This window comes from Microcaecilia unicolor, chromosome 1 (assembly GCF_901765095.1).
Source record: "Microcaecilia unicolor chromosome 1, aMicUni1.1, whole genome shotgun sequence".
Classification (NCBI taxonomy): domain Eukaryota; kingdom Metazoa; phylum Chordata; class Amphibia; order Gymnophiona; family Siphonopidae; genus Microcaecilia; species Microcaecilia unicolor.
In genome coordinates, this window is record NC_044031.1 from 495447859 (window position 1) to 495471344 (window position 23486).

Sequence of the window (23486 nt, forward strand, 5' to 3'; positions counted from 1 at the left end):
GTAAAAACTTTAAAATAATTTATCGCTAAAGAATCCCTTTATTACTCAGAAGAAAACAGTTTGGTGTACATTGTATTCTATTCTTTCCAACCCAATGGAATGTTGTAAAGAAATTAAAGAGATTAAATATACAGGGGACTGAACCTCTGCCTATCTGGTGGCAAAATGTGGCAGAAGAACTGGGTGAAAAATACACATTGCATTCAAAAATGGGTTGGATTAGACTTGGGAGTTCTTGAGAATAAAGCCCCAAACATATGGCCCTGTGTATTTCTATGAGAGAAGCAAATACAGGAGCTGCAGAATACAAACAGTGAAACATAAAAGATAATGGTTTGGGAACAACTCCAAACTGATTACTTCTCTCGCTCCTCCTGGTCACAGATACACATAGAGGCTATACAGATACACACAGACACACATATGCATGCATCCGTCTCCCACAGGCAACAGATACACACACAGGGAGTAAAATATTTTCATGGTGTCCTACTCCCTCCCTGTTGGGCTGACTCAGTGATTCAGGTGCGCATTTCATTTTCCTTGTTTCAAATTCAACTATAACACCTAGGGTTCTGTTTACTAAGCCATGCTAGCGGCTTCCGCGTGGCATTGCCAACGCAGCCCATTCAAAGTGAATGGGCTGTGTTGGCACTAGTGCACAGCCTGCTGCGCAAGCGGCTTAATAAACCCCAGCACTAGTGAGTGCACCATATAGCTTTCTCAGTGCTTGCTATCAGAGGCGTAGCCAGGTTTTGATATCAGGGGGAGCGAACTTTTGTAAAATAGGCGCCAGTGCGAGGCTGAAGGGCCGGGAGAGAGGGAAGGGTTAAAACCCTCATAGGCATATGTGTGATCAGTGGTCCTTCATAGTCTGGCATCTCTCCTATCCCCCTACCCCTGCAGATCTAGTACTTGTCCGCTTCCTTCCTTCTTTCTTCCCCCTCCCATGGGTTCAGCACATTCCCCTTCTCCCCAATGAGTCCAGGACCTTTCTTTCTTCTTCCCGAAATCCCCCTGGAGTCCAGAACCTCTCCTTCTGCCCTCAGCCCCCCCCCCCCCCCCCCCCCCCCCCCAATGAGTCCAGCAACTCCTCTCGTTCCCTCGATCCACCCCCCCCCCCCCCCGAGCCCAACAACTTCTTCCTCCCCAAGGAGGTTAGATTGAGAACAGGAGATGACTTGACGTCAAAAAGCTGAAGCCAAATAGGGATAGTCTCCCTTTTCTTCTCACCCAAAACAAACAAACCTACAAGCTGCTCTATCCACATTGTCATTCTTTATTGTTGGTAGCATTTTTATTTGATCTCACTTATAATTTTCAAACATGCCGGCTTGTGCAGCATATGGATCTACACAGGGGAAGTACTGGTTCCATCAGTTAGAGTATTAATTAGTTCTAAATTGTAAATCACTGTATCATTTGGAGGGGCTGGTTATAAGGACTCCCTGTATTCATGCACAGATGTTCTCAGCTACCCTGTTTCCCTGAAAGTAAGACATCCCCCGAAAATAAGATCTAGTAGAGGTTTTCCTGAATTGCTAGATATAAGGCCTCCCCCCAAAGTAAGACCTAGCAAATTTTTGTTTGAAAGCAGGGCCGCCGAGAGCCGGACAAGGCTGCCCCCAGGCCGCCTCCCCCCACCCACCCTCCATCGCTCCCGGAACTAACCTTAAACACCTCCTTTCACCTTCGCAGCAAGCAGCAGCAGGGCAGACCTCTCCTTCCTTCCGTGCCCCGCCCTCGCGGACGTTACGTCAGGCGAGAATGGGACCCCGAAAGAAGGAGTGGCCTGCCCTGCTGCTGCTTGCTGCAAAGGTGAAAGGAGGTGTTTAAGGTTAGTTCCGGGAGTGACGGAGAGCGGGGGGGCCAACCCCGATGTTTCCCCGAAAAATAAGACAGCCCCTGAAAATAAGACCTAGCGCATTTTGGGGGGCAAAAATTAATATAAAACAGTGTCTTATTTTCTGGGAAACACGGTAGTAAAGGGCCACCGAAACAGAAGAATCAGGTGCTTAACAATCAGAAATCCTGATTTTAAAAAAAATTATACATATAAACACATTAATTAGGTTGTTTATATGTTGGGAGCATTTAACATCTTTTTTTCCTCAAAAGCACAGAGTCAGTCTAAATGTACCAACATTGTCCAGTTGAGCACACTATGATGACAGTAACCAATAGTGTAGTTTGTTACTGACGCACAGCAATACCTGATGTTTTGGTAGAGTGGCACCCAGTGGTTAAACTGTAAAATGCATCCTTGGAAATTTGATGACAGTGACATGTGGGGGCTAGCTTTTTAACAAGGTGCCACTCAGGCTTATTTTCAAAAGGGATCGCCGGCAATCTTCCGTCACAAACCGGGAGATCGCTGGCGATCTCCTGATCCCGGCCAAATCGGTATTATCGAAAGCCGATTTTCTGTTACTCAAGATGTATTGTAAGCCACATTGAGCCTGCAAAGAGGTGGGAAAATGTGGGATACAAATGCAACAAATAAATACAATAAAATAAATAAAATTTGCACTAACGAAAATGTGGTGCAAATGCCTCCACCTAAATTTATGCACGGAACCCCCTTATTCTATAATTGCACTTGTGACTGGAATCCACACCCATGCTTTGTCCTAAAACATTCATGACCTCCCATTTCCTTGCCCCATTTTCTGGGACGCGCGTAAAACTTAGGTGCGGATCACACTCATAAATTTACACACGTACATGTTAATTGATTTCAGTTAGCGCCAATAATTCCTTGTTAAAAAGCCAATTAATGGCACTAATTGGCTCATTTAGTTAAATTCCATAAGCAAATTGGGCACATGACCAAATTTCTGCATGTAAATTTTGGTGACTTTTATAGAATTAGGGGGTAAACATGCGCTAATTGGTTAGCGCAGAACAAACACCTCCAGGCCCGTCCCTAGCTCTAAAAAGTACATTTTGAGGCCGATATTGAAACCGTGGGAGTTACACCAGTTAACTCCCGTGATCGGCGCTAAGCCTGGATATTCAGTGCCAGGCCATTTCCGCTGACCAGCATTGAATATCAGGTTTATTTTTGGCTGCTTTAAGATAACCGGCTAAGTTGATAGTCAGACTTAGCCAGTTAACTTTAAACCGGCCAAAGATATCCCACATTTTCATGTGGCCAAATATGGCCACTAAGACGGCTTTAAAAATCAGCAGATAGTCGGTTATATCAGGTGATATAACCGGCTATCTGCTAGCCGCTAACCGGGGATATTCAGCTGGGGGTAGCAGGTTATCCCGCTAAATATCAGTGAATAGCTGGTTAAGCGTTATTTAACTGGTCAGCAGCCGCTCTGGACAGTTAAATAGCGCTGAATATCTGGTGGGGGGGGGGGGTTATCCTGTGGGATGCCTCGGCACACCCTACACTAAGCCATTTTTTGCTGTGGTAAGTATGTGTTAGTGCTTACTGCAGCTTTGTAAAAGGGCCCCTAAATTATTAAAACAAAAAGGGTTGTTTTTTTTTTTTGCTATATCCTCACCTGCCGAAAATGAATCTAGTTCTGGAATACTATAAGCTTTGTCAATAACAAATTTGCAGTAAAAAAAAAAAAAGGGTGTGTGTGTGTGTGGAAGTTTCTTTCTGCTTCAAGATGTTTCCTTTTGTTTGTGATGTTCTTGACAGTGAGTCGAGTGAAATACTTTCCTCTGTGGATTGCCGGGTGTTCTGGTTGGGAAATGACTGTGCTGTCAGGCAGTTCCGCCTGTTTCCGCTAGCCGTTTCTCTTTATTCTGTCTAAGCAAGAGAAGAAAAAAAAAAAAAGAAAGAAAGTGATTTTCATGCTGGTAATCCCTTCTGATGCATAGGCAAAGCTGAGGAGCTCTTTTGAATAGTGAGATGAAGGCCTCTCTGTAATGTTGTTTGGCAATTTCAGTTTGTACGGCAGGAGCAAAACAATTTGCCTGACATCGTAGAAAAAGTAAATCACTTGGGGTTTATTTTTTTTTTCTAAATTTAATGCAAAAGTGCAAAGTGCCAGCTGCTGACATATCAGTTGCAAATCACCATCACACCAGCCAAACACATAAGAGTTTCCATTTCCCTTCAAGTCTAAATACGTTTATACAGTCCCGAGAGAGGTCTCAGAAGCTCTCCAGAGAGGGAATTTACAATAGTTTATATATGCTTGATTGCCTTTTATACTGAATATCAAGTAGTCAAAACATAGGTAAAGTAACAAGTAAACCAAACAGGAGGAAACTGGATCAGAGACACAGGAGCATAAGAACATAAGCATTGCCATATTGGGACAGAAGAAGGTCCATCAAGCCCAGCATCCTGTTTCCAACAGTGGCCTATCCATGTCTCAAGTACCTGGCAAGATCCCAAAAGAGTCCAATAGATTTTAGCAAAAATAAGCAGTGGATTATCCCACTTTCCATCTTAATAATGGCTTATGGACTTTTCTGTTAGGAAATTATCCAACCCTTTTTTAAACCCTAATAAGCTAACTGCTTTTACCAGGCATCCCCTCCCCACACACTCACCGAAGCAGTCCTCTAGGCGACAGTGCCCCACCAGAGTCCTGACCACCGGCCATATCCCGATCCGCTCATAGCCCCGCACCACCAAAAGCTTCTCCATAATTCCCGCTCCCCTTTCACCTAAATACACTAGAGCCCCGCCCTGTTCCTTAACACTCTATCAGACCACCCCTCACCTACACCTTCAAACGTCATATTAAGACTACCCCTTTCCACTCATTTAATACGTAACATTAAACCACTCCCCTCTGAGGAGTTTGGGGTTTGTTTTAGGCTTACCTGTACGTATTTTAAGTTTCTCCTTCACCTGAGATTTAACGGGTAATTAGGCATTCACACTGTAGGTAGAGCTGCTGGAAAACAGTTAAGGGCTAGGGCTGCAAGAATGGAGGTGAACTTGGAAAATGAGTCAATGGTTAATTTTTGTGTGAAATTTTGTTCTATGTACTTACTATACTTCAATATATAGACATTCTAATGAGGACAGCCTAGCTCTTGAAAACTGGCTGCATTGTTTGGATTAGCATGTAACTTTGGTTCTTGCTCCTTAGCTGTATTGATGCTGCTATCAAGCTACGTAATACTAGGAGAAGATTTAAGGCCAGGGTTGGTTTAAGGCAGTGGTTCCCAAACCTGGTCTTGGGGGCATCTCAGCCAGTCAGCGTTTTGGGATATCCACAATGAATATTCATGAGAGAGATTTGTATGCACTGCCTCCACTGCATGCAAATCTCTCTCATGAATATTCATTGTGGATATTCCAAAAACGTGACTGGCTGGGGTGCCCCCAGGATCAGGTTTGGAAACTATTGGTTTAAGAGTTTGTGGCACCCTTTTTTTGTGTTCACATTTTTGGGCAAATCTTACAAAATGAGACACAGATGGGGATAAATTTTCAACCAGCTGGGTCACTGGTGCAGATGTTTAACTTAATCCATATTTATTTGGGATTTAAATGTCAGCCCAGTGCTCTAACCACTAGGCTAGACTTTTGGCACCCTAAGCTAGTACCGAACATTTGGAAAACTTGATGAGAATTAAATTGCTTTTATCTTCTGGACAGACTTTTAATGTTGATAGACTTTATAGGTTATGGAAGACTGAAAAAGTCAGAAGATAAACTGTTTGAGTATTCATTGAATATTATGATTTGAAATAAGTTAGATAGCTTGGCTGTTGGGCTATTTTCGGCGCTCACTTGAAAAAAGAAATTGCACACAGCAGGTCGCTCCTTAGAAACATGGCTGTGTTGGGTCATAACACACCTATTTCTGCGTGGCTTAGTTCTAATTTATTCCATTGAGGAACTTATGATCTCATAATTGTTATCTACCTACTTTTGTCTGTCTCCACTGTTAGTTCTTTTACTATACTCTTGCAGAGTTTGGTGGTTCTTTCGTCTTCTGCTTTAATAGTTTAAGGCTAGCGAACCTTAGGTGCAAGTATAGTGCTATTGTATATATTGGTGCTTATGAATCTTTTTGTTGCCAGGTAAAATTGTGACCCCCCCCCCACCCCATAGGTACAGAATAATGATGCCCACCCAGGTCATGACCCCCCAAACACACCTTTAGGTGATCCCATTTTGGGTCCTGACCATTTTATTTAAGAATATAATATAAGCCTTGCCATACAGTATCCTGTTTCCAACAGAGTTCAATCCAGGTCATAGGTTCCTGGCAATATACCAAAAAAGTAAAACAGATTTTAAGCTGCTTATCCTAGAAAAAAAAGAAGTGGATTTTTCCCAAGTCCATCTTAATAATGGCTTATGGACTTTTCTTTTAGGAAATTATCCAAACCTTTTTTTTAAACCCTGCTATGCTAACTGCTTTTACCACATTCTCGGCAATGAATTCCAGAGTTTAATTACACATTGAGTGAAGAAATATTTTCTCTGATTGGTTCTAAATTTACTACTTAGTAGCTTCATTGCGTTCCCCTTAGTCCTTGTATTTTTGGAAAGAGTAAACAAGCGATTCACGTCTACCATTTCTATTCCACTCAGTATTTTATAGACTTCTATCATATCTCCCCTCAGCCAAGCTTAAGAGCCCTAGCCTCTTGAACCTTTCCTTATAGGAAAGTCGTCCCATCCCCTTTATAATTTTCATTGCCCTCCTCTGCATTAAACATGCTAAATCAAAACAACTCTTGCTAAATAAAATAGTACATACAAAAAAGAAACAAAATTCAATATAAAGAAAAAACTGAGTAAATCAACCTGTAGGCTTTATTATAGTATTTGTTCTGCTTGTACATTGCTCAGAAGGGTGATAAACCAGTTGAAATTATGTGATCAGAGCTGATCTTATAATTACAGGTGAAAATGTTGCTACATTTAACTGAAAAGCTCATTTATGAGTGAACATCACTCTAAACGCTTTAGAATACAGTAATTTACCTCCAAAAATCAGGAAGGTAGAGAATTACTGTTCTTTCTTCTGTATGCTGAGGCATTTACAGTTTATATTTAAATCAACAACTAAGAATGCAGCCAAAACAGTTTGCATAACCAAAACACATAGGAACAACAGATCTGAACACAGAAGAAACAAACATTAAGCCCAGATTAAACTTTTCAATATAAACAGCACCCACCCAGCATTTCCCATTCCGCCCCACACTGCTGGAGACAACAAAGGGGAAAAAGAAAGATACAGCCCAGCAAAAAGTCCTTATTGATTCAGAATTCTGCTGCATGCAGGTGGCTGCAGAGTAGCCCAAAATCTCTCCCAAATACACTGAAACCGCACACCCTGTGCTGAAGAAATGTCCGTAATGTCCAAGCATTCTAGTGCCTGCAGAGTGATCCACTTTGCCAGGGATGGGCCAGCAGACTCCCTCCAACAAAGTAAAATCACTTTTTTGCCAATCAGTATGGGTTTCCAGAGAAAGCTCTGAAGCCCACGGAACCTCGAACACATCAAAGAGAACCACTGGCGTTGGAATGACTCTGGTGGTCTATTGTGCGGATATGGATTGAAACACTTGCATCCAAAAATGGTTCACCCGAAGGCAGGCCCAAAACATATGACTCAGCATTGCTGGCTCCATCTGACACTTAGGACAGGGCCCCGAAGAGCAATAGGAAGCTCTATGTGCTCTATAGGGAGATATATACGGTCTCCCAGAGCAAAGCAGATGCAGTCCAACTCTGAGCCCCCCAACACATAGTTCCAGACATGGGTAGATGTCTAGTCCACCGACATCAGACCAAACAGGAGCCAATCAAGTCTTCTACCGTGTCCAGTAAATAGTGATGATGGAACTGCAAGGGTGCCGGATTCTGAGACCCCAAGGTGAGCACCCTGGCTAGAGTGTCCTGCACATCTTCACAGAGATTTGTCTTCCCCAGACTGTGGACATAGAGGGGCATAATCGAACGTCGCCGGCGAAATAGATCGCCGGGGATCTATTTTGGCGGCGGCGCAACAGCTGGCCGGAACCATCTTTTTTCGATAATACGGTTTAGCCCGGTCAAATGCCAGAGTTCGCCGGGTTTGAGATCGCTGGTTTTGCTTTTCAGCGATAATGGAAAAAAATGCCGGCCATCTCAAACCCGGCGAAATCCAAGGCATTTGGTTGTGGGAGGAGCCAACATTTGTAGTGCACTGGTCCCCCTGACATGCCAGGACACCAACCGGGCACCCTAGGGGGCACTTCTAAAAATGTAAAAAGAAAATACAAATAGCTCCCAGGTGCATAGCTCCCTTCCCTTGGGTGCTGAGCCCCCCAAATCCCCCACAAACCCACTCCCCACAACTCTACGCCATTACCATAGCCCTTATGGCTGAAGGGGGGCACCTACATGTGGGTACAGTGGGTTTTGGGGGGGGGGTTGGAGGACTCAACACTTAGCACCACAAGTGTAACAGGTAGGGGGGGGTGGACCTGGGTCTGCCTGCCTGGAGTGCACTGCACCCATTAAAAACTGCTCCAGGGACCTGCGTACTGCTGTCAGGGAGCTGGGTGTGACATTTCAGGCTGGCAAAAAAATGTTTTATTTTTATTTTTTTAGTGTGGGAGGGGGTTGGTGACCACTGGGGGAATACGGGGAGGTCATTCCGGTGGTCATCTGGTCAATCGGGGCACCTTTTTGAGGCTTAGTCGTGAAAATTAAAGGACCAAGTAAACCCGGCGAAATACTGCTTAACGCCATTTTTTTCCATTATCCGCGAAAGCCAGCCATCTGGTAGCCACGCCCATGCCCGCCCATGTCCTGCCTTCGCTACGCTGCTGACACGCCCCCTTGAACTTTCGCTGGCAAGGCGACGGGAAAGCGGCGATGCTGTCAAAAAAGCAGCTTTCCATTATACCGATTTCGCCGCTTTTGAGAGATCGCCGGCCATCTCCCGATTTATGTCGGGAAATGGCTGGCGATCACTTTCGAAAATAAGCCTGATAGTGAGCTAATTATGTGTAGGCAAAGCAGTCAGTGGGTGGCAATGCTTACTCAGTCTATAACTCTCCAAAAGATTTCAACCTTCCATCATCCAGTCAAGAGCTGATTAAGATACTGTATGCGCCAATGCAGAAAGACGGGAGAGTCAGGTCCAGGCAGAAAATCAGGATTGTGAAAAATGGCCAGATACGGGGTCACTGCCACTCAGAAATGATAGCACCTACATAGCCAGCGCCAGACCACACAAGCTGAGAGCAAAAACGGATTACATCACAGAGCACTGGCAAATCTTCTGGGCATAGTGTGCAGCAACCAGCTGAAATGTACTGTGGGAGAGAAAAACGTTTCTAAAGTAGTAACAGAGAAAGACCCCAGAACTCTATACCAATCATTAATATTCTGCATTGCACAGGCCACATTTAAATACCTTGGATTTAAAAACCCTGATGTGCTGTAGGTTTTTGCAAAAATGAAATTGGAAGTCTGGTGTGTCTACCCTGCTGAAGTTCCTTATGCGGAAGCCATTCCTCTTTCGCTTTCAGATAGAGGCAACATCTGAAAAGCATACAACCAGCAAGGGGTCAGCATCAGGTTAAACAGATGTATTCGCCCCAGCAGAGAGAGAGGATAGGTGATCTAGAGTTGCAACCGCTGCTTTGTTTTAGACAGTAGAGGTCGCACATTACACTCATACAGCCAAGACAGATCCAAGGGGATGTGAATGCCTAAATATTTAAGTTGCCCATCAGCCCAGCGGAGCGGTAAAGGACCCATCCAGTCAGTGTGAATCTCCGGGGGGGGGGGAAAAGGGAAGTGCCAGTGATTTAGCAAGGTTGAGTTTAAAGCCCGCCAGCATGCCATACTGATATATGCAATGAAGCAGGTGAGGAAGAGAGCAATGCGGCTTCCTCCAAACCAACAATAAGTCATCTGCAAAAGCTAAAGCTTTTATAGTTTGACCCTTCATGGAAATACCCACCACCTCCTCCGTATTATGAAGGACACAAAGCAGGGGTATTTTCAAAACCAATTTTTAGACGTTTTTCTATGAAGTCCGTCAGATGTGCGTTCAAATCACAAGGGGGCATGTCAGGGGCATATTATGGGCGGGATCTCCGTGTTCCTAACACGTGAACATTTTTCAGCCATAGTGGAACAAAACAAAATTAAAGCTAAGACATTTTGAGCTAGACCTGTTTTTATAACGAGTAAGGCACAAAAAGGTGCCCTAATTGATCGAATAGCCACTGGAGGGAATTGGAGATGACCTCTCCTTACTCCCCTAGTAGTCACTAACCCTCTCCCACTCCCCTAAAATGTGTTTTAAAACATTACTTGTCAGCCTCAGATCTTATACTCAGGTCCATTAGAACAGCATGCAGGTCCCTGGAGTAGTCTAGTGGTGTGTGCAGTGCACACTTGTGGAGGAAACTGTGAGCCCACCAAAATTCACCAGAAACCCACTCTACCCACATATATGTGCCCCCTTCACCCATAAGGGCTACAGTTGGGGGGGGGTTGTGGGACTCAGCAGACAAGATAAGGGAGTAATGGTGAGATGTGTACCTGGGAGCATTTTATGAAGTCCACTGCAGTGCCCCCTAGGGTGCCCTATTGCTTTCCTGGGATATCTGGGGGACCAGTCTCCTAAAAATTCTGGCTCCTACTTCCCAATGGCTCGATTTTGTGCGTTTTGCACTTTAACTTTTTTTTCAAAAATGGACCAAAAAAACAAAACATTCAAATCAGAAAACCTTGTTGAAAACAGTATTTTCGAGAAAAAAAAAAAAAAAAAGGCGTTTTTCCTTTTTTGAAAATGACCTTTCATATTCAGAGTTGGACATTGTATTCAAAACGTCCAAAGTCAGAATTACATGTCATATCGGAAATGCGCCTCCACGTCTAGTTCTCTCATACTGGGCTAATCTTGGACTGGGTAGAACCATGCAGTGTCATTCAAGGAATGCAACATGCAGAAAGGGACGTAGGGGATAGTAAGGGCGGAAAGGTAAGGCGGTAGACCTATACAAAAGGCCTGAAAAGCTAACAAAAAGATCTTATATTGAACCCGATAAGTGACCAGTAGCCAGTGGTGATCTTTGAGCAGATGGTAAATTCTATCAGACTTCCTGGCATGCCAAAGTATTCTGATAAAAGTGTTATGCAGTGTTTGAAGTTTCTTAATGGAAGCCTGAGTAATCCCAGCAAAAAATGATATTACTGTAATCAATTTATGACATGAATAAAGAAAGAATGAGACTATGGAAAGTATCATGATCAAAAAATTTGAAGACTGTGCGAAGCTGTCTAACTCCCCTGTTATAAAGCCGTGCAGCAACGCCGACACAGCCCATTCTACTACTACTACTACTACTACTACTATTTAGCATTTCTATAGCGCTACAAGGCGTACGCAGCGCTGCACAAACATAGAAGAAAGACAGTCCCTGCTCAAAAGAGCTTACAATCTAATAGACAAAAAATAAAGTAAGCAAATCAAATCAATTAATGTGAATGGACTGTGTCTGCAGTAATGTACTACCAGCGTGCAGCTTTGTAAACAGGGGGATAAGGACAAAAAAAAACAGGATTTAACAAGGGAGAATATCTGGGTTGACAAAAATGAGCTAAAAAATCGATTACCACCCTTAAATAAGTTTTGTTGTTCTTATTATGTTTGTTTGTATTCTGCCTGGAAATATATGATACAGCGGGATAGAAATAATCAGTAGATTTTAAGTTAATTGGGGAGAAGTTATGGCAAATTAGGAACTAGAGCTGTGATTTCTAAATGGTTGGTTCACGCATTTGTATTGCTTCTCACTTATAGGGCACTTCACATGGAAAGGAGGGGGGCAGAGAGGGAAGGGTGTTACCCTGAGAAAGAAGAGAGAATGGCTGTTGGACAGATGGATGTTAGCTAAGAACAGGGCTTTTTTGAGGGGGTAGTTGGGGGTACTGAGTACCGGCACCTTTTCCATTGTCTGCTAAAATTGACCCACGGACCCCAAGTTTTTAATGAAAGAGCTCAGGCTCTACACACCAATTCTGCCTTGTCATAGATTCTGTGACTGGTTGCAGGGGGCCTGGCTATTGTGGGGTGGGTCCCTCAGTGATCACCCCACCCCTGAAAGGTAGCCTGGCATTTGAGTACCGGCACCTTTTTTACTAGAAAAAAAACGCACTGGCTAAGAATAAAATGGATGCAAACAATGATGTACATAGTGTAGACTTTTCTAAAGTCTTTGCATTCATTGCTTGGTGTTCTTTTCACCTGACCACCGATGTACCCATAGTTGTACAGTAAGTCCAAAAATGTCTTTGCTGGCACACCACACTGTAAACATACACTTATAATACAAAGGAGGTCATAATTTTCATAGCTTTTTATTCTCACACTGAGATGTGTGTGTTAATTTCCATAGTAGTTTCACCTCATACAGTTCACTGTGCTTCTGTTTATCACACCTGATAATTATAGGGGATGAAATACTCAGACTGTTTACTTCCTTTTCATATGTTTCATTTTGACAGACAAATATATGGTTTGCTTTCTTGCTACTACCGATAAACCTCCTTCCCCCTGTTTTTTAAAAATTCTTTTTTTTTGTTGCAAAAAACAGACTCAAAACATTGCAGCAGTGATTCCTGATGAGAAAATGGTGTTAGTAGCTGGTAAAAAAAAAGAAAAAAGAAGGGGTTCACATCTTCCACAAATCCAACAAGGAAAACGAATACAGAGTGGAAGAAAATCCAATCACTGAAGAAAAAAGAAGGGGTTCACATTCTGACTGGTTTCATTCCATGAGTTCTGACTGGTTTCTTGGATTGGATTTTCTTCCACTCTGCGTTAGTAGCTGGTAATCAGGGTCTGTTCACCAGTTGGACTGAGAATATTTAGCATAATGCTACACCCTCCTTTTTTTTCATTTAGGGGTCCTTTTACTAAGGTGCGCCGAAAAATTACGTACGCTGGTGTAGACGCGTGTATTAGACGCACGCAGGTTCATTTTTCAGCACGCCTGCAAAAAAGGCCTTTTGGGGGGGGGCGGAAATGGACATGCAGCTAAGTGAAAATTGGCGTGCGTCCATTGTGGGCCTGAGACCTTACCGCCACCCATTGACCTAGCAGTAAGATCTCACGTGTTAACCAGGTGGTAATCATCAGCGAGTGTACAATGCCAATTACCGCCCTGTTAGTGACGTGCACCGTAACTTTTTTCGGCGCGTGTAGCACCACACCTATGATGTGGCTGGCAGGGATCCTCAAGCCACACCAACCAAAAACTTCCAACAACTGTCCCTCATGCATACCTTGTAAATAGCAGATCTTCGCCTGCAGTGAGCAGTGACTGATACACACTGCTCTCATCGGCCCCACAGTCTTTTCTTTTCTTTTGGGGTTACATTTGTACCCCAAGCTTTCCCACTCATGGCAGGCTCAATGCGGCTTACATGGGGCAATAGAGGGTTAAGTGACTTGCCCAGAGTCACAAGGAGCTGCCTGTGCCTGAAGTGGGAATCGAACTCAGTTCCTCAGGACCAAAGTCCACCACCCTAAACACTAGGCCACTCTTCCGTGGCATAATCGAAAGCCGATTTTGGGCATCCCCTACTGCTTTCCGTCGCGGAGACGACCAAAGTTCACGGGGGCGTGTCAGAGGCGTAGCAAAGGTGGGACTTCGGCGTGCCTAACACATGGGCGTCCTCGACCCATAATGGAAAAAAAGGGTGTCCCTGACGAGCACTTGGATGACTTTAACTGGTCCTGCTTTTCTTACGACCAAGCCACAAAATGTTGCCCAAACTGACCAGATGACCACCCTTTACTCTACCAGTGGTCACTAACCCCCTCCCACCCTCAAAAAATATCTTTAAAAATCTTTTGTGCCAGCCTCTATGCCAGCCTCAAATGTCATACTCAGGTCCATCGCAGCAATATGCAGGTCCCTGGAGCAGTTTTAGTGGGTGCAGTGCACTTCAGACAGGCAGACCCAGCCTCTCCCCAACCTGTTACACTTGTGGTGGTAAATGTGAGCCCTCCAAAACCCACCAGAAAACCACTGTACCCACAGCTAGGTGCCCCCCTTCACCCCTAAGGGCTATGGTAGTGGTGTTCAGTTGTGGGTTTGGGGGGGGGGGGGGTTGGAGGGCTCAGCACACAAGGTAAGGGAGCTATGTACCTGGGAGCAATTTCTGAAATCCACTGCAGTGCCCCTTAGGGTGCCCAGTTGGTGTCCTGGCATGTGAGGGGGACCAGTGCACTATGAATGCTGGCTCCTCCCATGACCAAAAGGCTTGCATTTGGTCGTTTCTGAGATGGGTGTGCTTAGTTTCCATTATCGCCGAAAATCAGAAACGATCAAGTCTAGGGACGACCATCTCTAAGGACGACCTAAATTTCAGGATTTGGGCATCCCTGGCCGTATTATTGAAACAAAAGGTGGACGTCCATCTTGTTTCGATAATACGGGTTTTCCCGCCTCTTCGCCGGAACGTTTTGTGAGGATGTCCTCAGCAAAACTTGGGCGTCCCTTTCAATTATGCCCCTCCATATGGCATGCAGGAGAGAGAGGGAGAGACCAACTTGTGGGACAAGACAGAGTTTATCTGCCCACCCATCTTTGGCCAAGGCCCACCCAAAATTGGGTGTCTGGCTACACCCCTGCCCCTCATTCCAAAACTATCTTTCAGTTGCAAGAAGAGCAAAAACCCATCCCCTCCCCTCTTGGTAGTAGAGGGGTATCCTGGTTTGGTCTCCTAACTGGCATGGAAGAGTGCAGGATTCACATTGCCTCTGCTCTCCTAATTTTTCTTTCTGCCATTGGGACCTTGCCAACTGTGCTATCTGACCATCTGCCCGCTGGATCCCTGCCCAGATACTTTACATCTTTGGTTTCACACAACTGTGTGAATTTCAGACGCACAGAACCCATAATCCTGCAATGCTCTTGTGAGAAAAAAAGTAATGTGGGAGGCTAGGCACTGCATTATTCAAAGTCACTGAGGGGGATGCAAAGCAACTAGAGTGTCATGGGTGTGCAGGCAGAAATGTTTTTGTTGTTTTATTTTATTGGAGTTTTCTTCCTTTCATATCTGTTTTCTGTCTTTCCATTTTGGCATGCACTAAACAAACGATGCCCAAACCTGTCCTCGGGCCACCCCAGCCAGTCAGGTTTTCTGGATATCCGCAATGAATATTCATGAGATTGATTTGCAAGCACGGCTTCCACTGCATGCAGATTTCTCTCATGTATATTCAGTGTGGATATCCAGAAAAACTAACTCGCTGGGGTTTACCGAGGACAGGTTTGGGAACCACTGCACTAAACAAAATGGGGCAAGTGCTGTAGTGTACATTAAAACAAAATGACTTGAAATTAAAGCTTGCCACCCCTAATGTCTATGATTTGACAGGAGGAGGGTGGGCAGGGAGCCACAGAGCACTGCCAGAGAGGTGTGCCTGCTTTGAGTGTAGGAAAAAAAAAAACCAAAACTTTGGTGGCCACATTTCAGAAACATTCATCAGCAAAGACAAAATGAGCCTGAAGTTGGAAGCTGTTGAATTTATGTTGTGTCTTTAGGGTTGAACATAGGAGGGTTGAGCAGGTGTTTGTGAACTAAATAAGGGGATTGTAAATACTCAGTTACTCAAGAGAAAAGTTCAGTGGAGGAAGATGATAAGCAGTCACCTGTTTCTTACCTGAAATATATCCTTGAGGGTGTCTACAGGATTATAGTGTGTAGACTGAATGGAACAGTTGGTCTTTTTTGTGGCTGTTTGTATGTTACTGTATATATATCATGCAGTGCACTGAAGCCTGGACACCTTGGTTTTTTTTGCATTCTTCAGAGCACTAGAGTTACTGTTGAGTGAAGCACATCTGGTTGAGTGAGTCATCTAGGCTGGGATCTTCCTGTTCATTTATGAGTGTTTTTGAAATATGCAGATTTCAACACAGCCATAGAATTATAGTGAATCTGAAACAAGCTGATAGGTTAAGCGGTAGCACTGTAGGAAATATGTTTTGATGTATTTTTTTTTGTTTGTTTTGTATCACCATAAAAAGAGATTGTTTCCTGGCCATGCATTTGGCACTGAGAGCCATCATCTCACCCAGCAGTATGTTGAGGCACAAAGCTGTGAATCTGGAGAGGCCAGGTCAAGTCTCCTGTTCACTACACACTGGTTGACCTTGAGAAAAACATGTAACTCTTGCATGCTGAAAAGGAGACTGTGCATCTCCCATTTAGCCAGATCTTTAGAATATTCCAATAGTTCAATCCATTCTGGGTTATCATTAATTTCAGAGTTGGTCTGTGAAGAAGCCATAGCTTGTAGAATTTCCACATGTTGGTCCAATGAGAATCGAAAGCCACTCTGCCAATTTTGGGCCATCTTATCCCTAACAATTTCAAATCAGAAAAAATACACACGGGGGAGGGGAGGGGAAAGGGAATGGGACTTATATACTGCCTTTCTGTGTTTTTTCCAACTACATTCAAAGTGGTTTACATATTGTATACAGGTACTTAATTGTATCTGGGACAATGGAGGGTTTAGTGACTTGCCCAGAGTCACAAGGAGCTGCAGTGGGAATCGAACCCAGATCCCCAGGATCAGAGTCCACTGCACTAACCACAAGGCTACTCCTTCACTCCTAAGTTTGCTACTCCAAGGGGTAGCAAACTTTCAAAATATCCTCAATATTCATGAAACATGCAGTTTGCTAATAAAATGGCTTAACACAGACTATAGGGGGCTACAAAAATCTCAAAATTTAAATAAACAAGCCCTCAAAGCTCAGAGAGCATCATCCTGACCAAATGTGTCAGTTTTCCCAAAGGAATTCCCAGATATTATCATTGGCAACTCATCAAACTCCAGAAAAAAACTGGAGAAAAATAGCCAAAATTCACACAGTCTGTTTTAGTCATCAAAAAATCAAAAACTTCCATATCAAATCCCTATGGGGGATTTTTGTTTTTTGGGGGGGAAATTAGCATGTGGCCATTAAAGGACAACATGGAAATGCAGCCATTTTACCGCCGCATTAAAAGTGGCCACATTGCGCAGAAAACCCACATGCTGACAACAGCGCTGGCCATATTTTAGTGTAGCTTGGTAAAAGGGCCCCATAATATGCAAAAAAACATTTTGCATGTATTTATTTATTTTACCTTTGTCCAGGAAAACAATGGGGGATGACACTATGGTGCATAAAGAAGATTGTCCCTAGTAGAAAAGATGAGATTGCCTTGGTACAGGTCATGAGTAAGACCTAGAGAATTGTGTTCAGTTCTGGAAACCCTACCTCAAGAAAGATATAGATAGGTTTAAAGCAGTCCAGAGAAGGGAGATCAAATTGGAGTCAAGTCTGTATCAGACACCTGTGCAATGAGACTTAGAACAAACCAAATAAATAAGGATCTCAAAACAAAATTTCCCCCAGAATTTAAACAATTAAAGATCAGGAAAATGTAAATATTTTATATAATCAACATATCATCTTTATTAATAATCAAACAATATAAACACACTACTAATTCAACTTCTTATTCTATAAATACACATCAAAATTTCTTAAAAACATAAAAATACATTCATCCATCATTCATACATTCGTTACCCATAAAAATATATAAATCACCAAGGCCAAAGGAACAAAGCCAGAGAACGTCAGTCAGTCATCTCATCCGTGGGAAAGGTGTTGCAATATAACAGCCCTTATTTTATCAGCAGCGTTTAATCAACCAAAGCTGTCCATCTGTAGGGCAGTGAATTCTCCATGGAACTTGACTGAACTCTAGCACTTTTCAGTCTTAAATCCAATGGCCAAATCCTCGGCACTCTTCACATCCAATGATTCCAATGAAAGTCCTTTTTATATATCATTTGGCTTCAACTTTTCTTCAATTCAGCTCAACTTAGAACCATGTATATTAGGGGTATGCATTTGTTTACATACAAATGGTAAAAGATGATTATACGGCATTTTTGGTCCAAATATTCTTAAACAATCCAAATATCTGCAGGGTTGGAATGGTCTAAACCCCCATTCATGCACATTCATGTTCAGCACCACTGTGATACAGCCTATGGGGCCAGAGACAGTGGAGCTGCTTTGGGAAGGGGAGAAGATATTGTTTCACAATCACAGTGAAATAAGCCTATCCCAGCTTCATATCTTTCATATGCCATAGCGCCTGTCTGATCAGTTCAGCTTTTGAGGTTGCTTCATCTGCCCAGAGAATGTTGTCATTAAGGACCGTTCAGATGATCGTGTTTTCGCTGTGGGAAGTGCTGAAGACATTTAAGCCATCTTCTTCTTTGCCCATATTGAGCTCTTGTTATACCGGTTTTTAAACCCCACCCCTGACTGATCATTTCTCCCTATGACATCATTAGGCTCCTGCTTCTTCTGCTCTGCAGATCACGGTTAGGGGTCCTATTCTATTCTATTACGATTCTTCTATACCACTTTCGTATATTTCTGAAAGCGGTTTACAATAAGATTAGATATTTTATATAGATATAATTTATAATTCATATCTTAATATGACTTCAGACCTAATTCTACAAAGTAAACAAATAGGATTTTAAAACTTTATGAAAAAGGCTATAGTTGGATATCAATCTTATAGATAATGACATTCTATTCCATACTTTAGGACCCTGAAACAAAAAAGAGAGTTCCCAAATAGATTTCAATTTAATTTCCTTTGTTGAAGGAATGCCAAGTGTCAAATTATTTGCATTTCTCAACTGTCCTCTTATATCTAAAGGAGGTATTAATTGCCCTACTATAACTGCATTCATGCACATCTATATGCTTGACACCTATCTTAAACTGAATGTGGGATTCCACTGTTAGCCAATGCAATTTTTCTAATAAAGGACTGACTTTACTACATTTTCCTAAACCGTGTATCAAGCGAGCAGCCGTATTTTGCATTAATTGAAGATGATGCATTTCTTGTTTATTAATGTTTCACCTTGGTGAGGCCCTTTGGAAGTGTTTTTGTGTCCCATTCCCAAGCTCCGGCTAGCAAGCATGACTTTTCTGTTGTCAGCCCTGGACTGTGAGTCTAATTTGCTTTTAATATTCTTTTTTTGTTACATTTGTACCCTGCGCTTTCCCACTCATGGCAGACTCAATGCGGCTTACATGGGGCAATGGAGGGTTAAGTGACTTGGCCAGAGTCACAAGGAGCTGCCTGTGCCTGAAGTAGAAGTCGGCCCTTGCAGATCATCAATGTGGCCGCGCAGGCTTCTGCTTCTGTGAGTCTGACGTCCTGCACGTACGTGCAGGACGTCAGACTCACAGAAACAGAAGCCTGCGCAGCCTTCTACATGGAATGTTGCTAGTGGAGTAGCAACATTCCATGTAGAATCTCCAATAGTAGCAACATTCCATGTAGAATCTCCAATAGTATCTATTTTATTTTTGTTACATTTGTACCCTGCGCTTTCCCACTCATGGCAGGCTCAATGCGGCTTACACGGGGCAATGGAGGGTTAAGTGACTTGCCCAGAGTCACAAGGAGCTGCCTGTGCCTGAAGCAGAAGCCGGCCCTTGCAGATCATCAATGTGGCTGCGCAGGCTTCTGCTTCTGTGAGTCTGACGTCCTGCACGTACGTGCAGGACGTCAGACTCACAGAAACAGAAGCCTGCGCAGCCTTCTACATGGAATGTTGCTAGTGGAGTAGCAACATTCCATGTAGAATCTCCAATAGTAGCAACATTCCATGTAGAATCTCCAATAGTATCTATTTTATTTTTGTTACATTTGTACCCTGCGCTTTCCCACTCATGGCAGGCTCAATGCGGCTTACACAGGGCAATGGAGGGTTAAGTGACTTGCCCAGAGTCACAAGGAGCTGCCTGTGCCTGAACTGGGAATTGAACTCAGTTCCTCAGTTCCCCAGGACCAAAGTCCACCACCCTAACCACTAGGCCACTCCTCCAGTCTCCAGCTTTGCTTTATCTTCATTTAAGAGCTAGTTAGATATTTTGTGAGTGGAAACTTCAGGCACAGGCAGCTCCTTGTGACTCTGGGCAAGTCACTTAACCCTCCATTGCCCTGTGTAAGCCGCATTGAGCCTGCCATGAGTGGGAAAGCGCGGGGTACAAATGTAACAAAAAAAACCCTCCTTTTTAATATGCTACTATGCTGACATGATGGATTACTTCTCTTTTCTTGTTATATGTGGCTGTGAGTGCTATAATGACTTAATTTTTTTGTGCAGTAATAAGCTTGAGAGGCCATATACTTGTTTAATTTCTATTCATCTTGAATCCTTAACAGTAGACAATAATTTTGGACATTTTAAATATACAGAGTTCTCTCCCTGATTAATGTAAGATTTGTTCATAGCAAGATTTCTCTTATATGTGATCTGATAATTGATAAAGCTCCTGATTTATTATGTATTACTGAGATCTGGTTGTCTAACGCTGTCACTTTATGTTGAATGAGTTGTGTCTTTCATCATATTTGCTGGGCCATAAACCACCTGTTGTGGTGGTCTTTTGATTGTTCACAAAGGATTGTTACGTTTGTCAGAATTCAAAATTGAGGTCGACCTTCATTATTTATTTTATTTTATTGCATTTGTATCCCACATTTTCCCACCTATTTGCAGGCTCAATGTGGCTTACATAGTATTGTTAACATAGTTATTCCAGTATATTAGGTATAGTTAGTATTGTGTAGAGGTTAATTAGGGGAAGAAAGAAGAAGGAAGGGATTTATAAGGGTATTTATAGCAGGTGGGCTTTCATAACTGAATGGGTTGGTGAAGTGGATTAGTGGGGCTGTAGGTTCTCATTGTAGGCCTTGTTGAAGAAATATGTCTTCAGAGATTTGCGAAAGATAGTTGTTTCGTCGATTGTTTTCAGGTCTGTGGGTAATGCATTCCATAACTGCGTGCTCATGTAAGAGAAGGTGGTGGTGTGCATCAGCTTGCATTTTAGTCCTTTACAGCTGGGGAAGTGCAAGTTGAGAAATTTGCGAGACGATCTTGTGGCGTTTCTGGGAGGTAGGTCCACGAGGTTTAGCATGTAGGTTGGGGCATCTGCGTGAATGATTTTGTGTACAATTGTGCAGATCTTGAATGTAATGCATTCCTTAAGTGGGAGCCAGTGAAGTTTCTCTCTTAAGGGGTTTGCACTTTCATATTTAGTTTTTCCATATATGAGTCTGGCGGTTGTATTCTGGGCAGTCTGGAGTTTTTTAATAGTCTGTTCTTTGCAGCCAGCGTACAGTGCATTGCAGTAGTCCAGATGGCTTATTACCATTGACTGTACCAAGGTACGGAAGATGTATTTTAGAGACTCATAGTTGGGGTGTTTGATCTAATTTTTCACCAGTTGTTTTGTTCGTTCTACACTTGATATACCACCTTTCTGTAGAGACAGTCAAAGCGGTTTTACATATACTAATTATTGAAGTTCATATGACGCTATTAGGTTCTGAATAATTGTATTATAGTTAGATAGTTCAATTTACATGTTGATGTAAGTTCCCTTTCATGAGTGTGTGAAGATTTTTTATTAGTTATGTCCGCTGGCTCAAATCATTCACAGGGCAACCTATTCCTTAAGACCTACCCTTGATTTTGCCTTTTTATCTGCTATCTTTACACTAGAAAAAATTAATTGGATTTGTATCCAGATCCTGTGGTCTGATCACTTTCTGATTGAATGTCAATTCAGATTCCTTTTTCAAATATGAATAAACCTCATATTAAAGACTCTGTTATAAGCAAGGACATTTAGAGTCCCTTTTACTAAGCTGTGTTAGGTGCTGATATGCACCTAACACAGCTTAAAATGGAGTACTGCAAGACAAGCTCAGGTATCCTATGGTAACTTCCAAATTAGTGCGTGCCAATCCACACACTAAAAAAAATTTGTATTTTTTGGGAAGGAGCATGTTGGGTGGAGAGTGGGCGTTCCTGCACAAAAAAAGTGCATGGAAACTGTCCCAAATGTGGAACTCCGGATACAAACATTACATTCTGGATTACCCATTAATTGGTGACTTTTGGAAGACTGTATTGAGTCATGTGAGTATTATGCATAATCGAATTTGGACTCCTGCCCCACGTAGAAGCTCACTGGATCTCTTAGACGATATTATAGAGGGGACTGGTGTTTCTGCGAGTTTTCTTCGCAAAGCTTGTTTGATTGCTAAGCGATGCATCCTGTTGCAATGGATTTATCCTGACCCACCAACTTTACAGCTTTTGGAGTAATCAGATACATGAATTATGATTTACCAGCTTCTATGATAGCCTCAGATGTTATAGCCAGGTCTATTAGAGCAGCATGCAAGTCCCTGGAGTAGTGTGGTAGTCAGTGCAGTACACTATGATGTGGGTCCCTATCTCCCTCTACCTCTTACACTCGTGTTGGAAACTGTGACCCCTCGCAAAGTCACCAAAACCCTACTGTACCCACATATAGGTGCCCCCTTCACCCATAAGGGCTATTTTAGTGGTGTACAGTGGGGGGGGGGGGGCAGTAGGATTTGGGTGGGTTTTGGAGGGCTCAGGGAACAAGATAAGGGAGCAAAGGTGAGATGTGTACCTGGGAGCTGAGAACTGGAAATTTTGAAAAAGGATATGCATGTAGTAAAGCATGTAGGATACGAGTGTATGAAGTTTGACTGAATGAGTGTATGAGAGGAAGCAATGGCATAGCTACGTGGGGCCCCCTAAATTTCCTCTGAGTCCCTGGTTTTGCTGGCAGGGGTCCCCAATCCCCACCAGCTGAAGCGCTGTCCAGTGCTGGTCTCCTGCACCTCCGCGTTGCCTTCCCCGCTCTGTCTTCCCCTCACATCCGGCACGCTCCTTTTAGTGAAACTGAGCATGCTCGATTTCGCAGCGCTGCGTATGCCTTGTAGCGCTACAGAAATGCTAAATAGTAGTAGTAGTACTAAAAGGAGCATGCAGGACGTGAGGGGAAGACAGAGCAGGGGTTGGGGACCCCTGCCAGCCAAGGTATTTGCTGCAGCAGTGGGTTGGGAGTAGCAGGGCGGCAGAACAAAATGTGCCCCATCACCTCAGGCTCTGGCCCCCTCCCACCGCAAAGTCTGGCTATACCCCTGAGAGGAAGTGAGCACACATTTGTGAATAAGAGGGCAAAAGGATTATGTTAGGATGAGAGATGGTGTGAATATTGTATAGGTTATTGTAGGCATAGAAAAATGCCTACAGGGTACCTATAGTTTCATGCCACTTGAATGCATAAACGTACAAAATACTGTCACCCTTGCGGGTAACTCTGTGCTTACGTGCATAAATGGCAGCAGAGCAACTAAGCGCTGTTCTGTAAGGGCATGAGTAAGTGGCACAGCGCATAAATGCAAGGGAGGTGGTCATATGGGACGGGCATGGGCAGGACTGCCATTTACCTGTACATCTCATAGAATACTGTAAGTTATGCACACTCTTGCTGTATTTATGCGACTCTATTAACAGCGGTCAGGTACATGCAGGTGTGCTGATGCAGGGTTAGAATAGTATATGATGGAATTCAGGCATGTAGATACC

General features: G+C 43.3%; 1 protein-coding gene across 5 annotated transcripts in view; it reads left to right on the plus strand.

Annotated features, from left to right (window-relative positions):
- LYN (LYN proto-oncogene, Src family tyrosine kinase) overlaps positions 1–23486 on the plus strand; it is a 194180-nt gene that overhangs the window by 113715 nt on the left and 56979 nt on the right. The gene's annotated exons all lie outside the window — the stretch shown is intronic.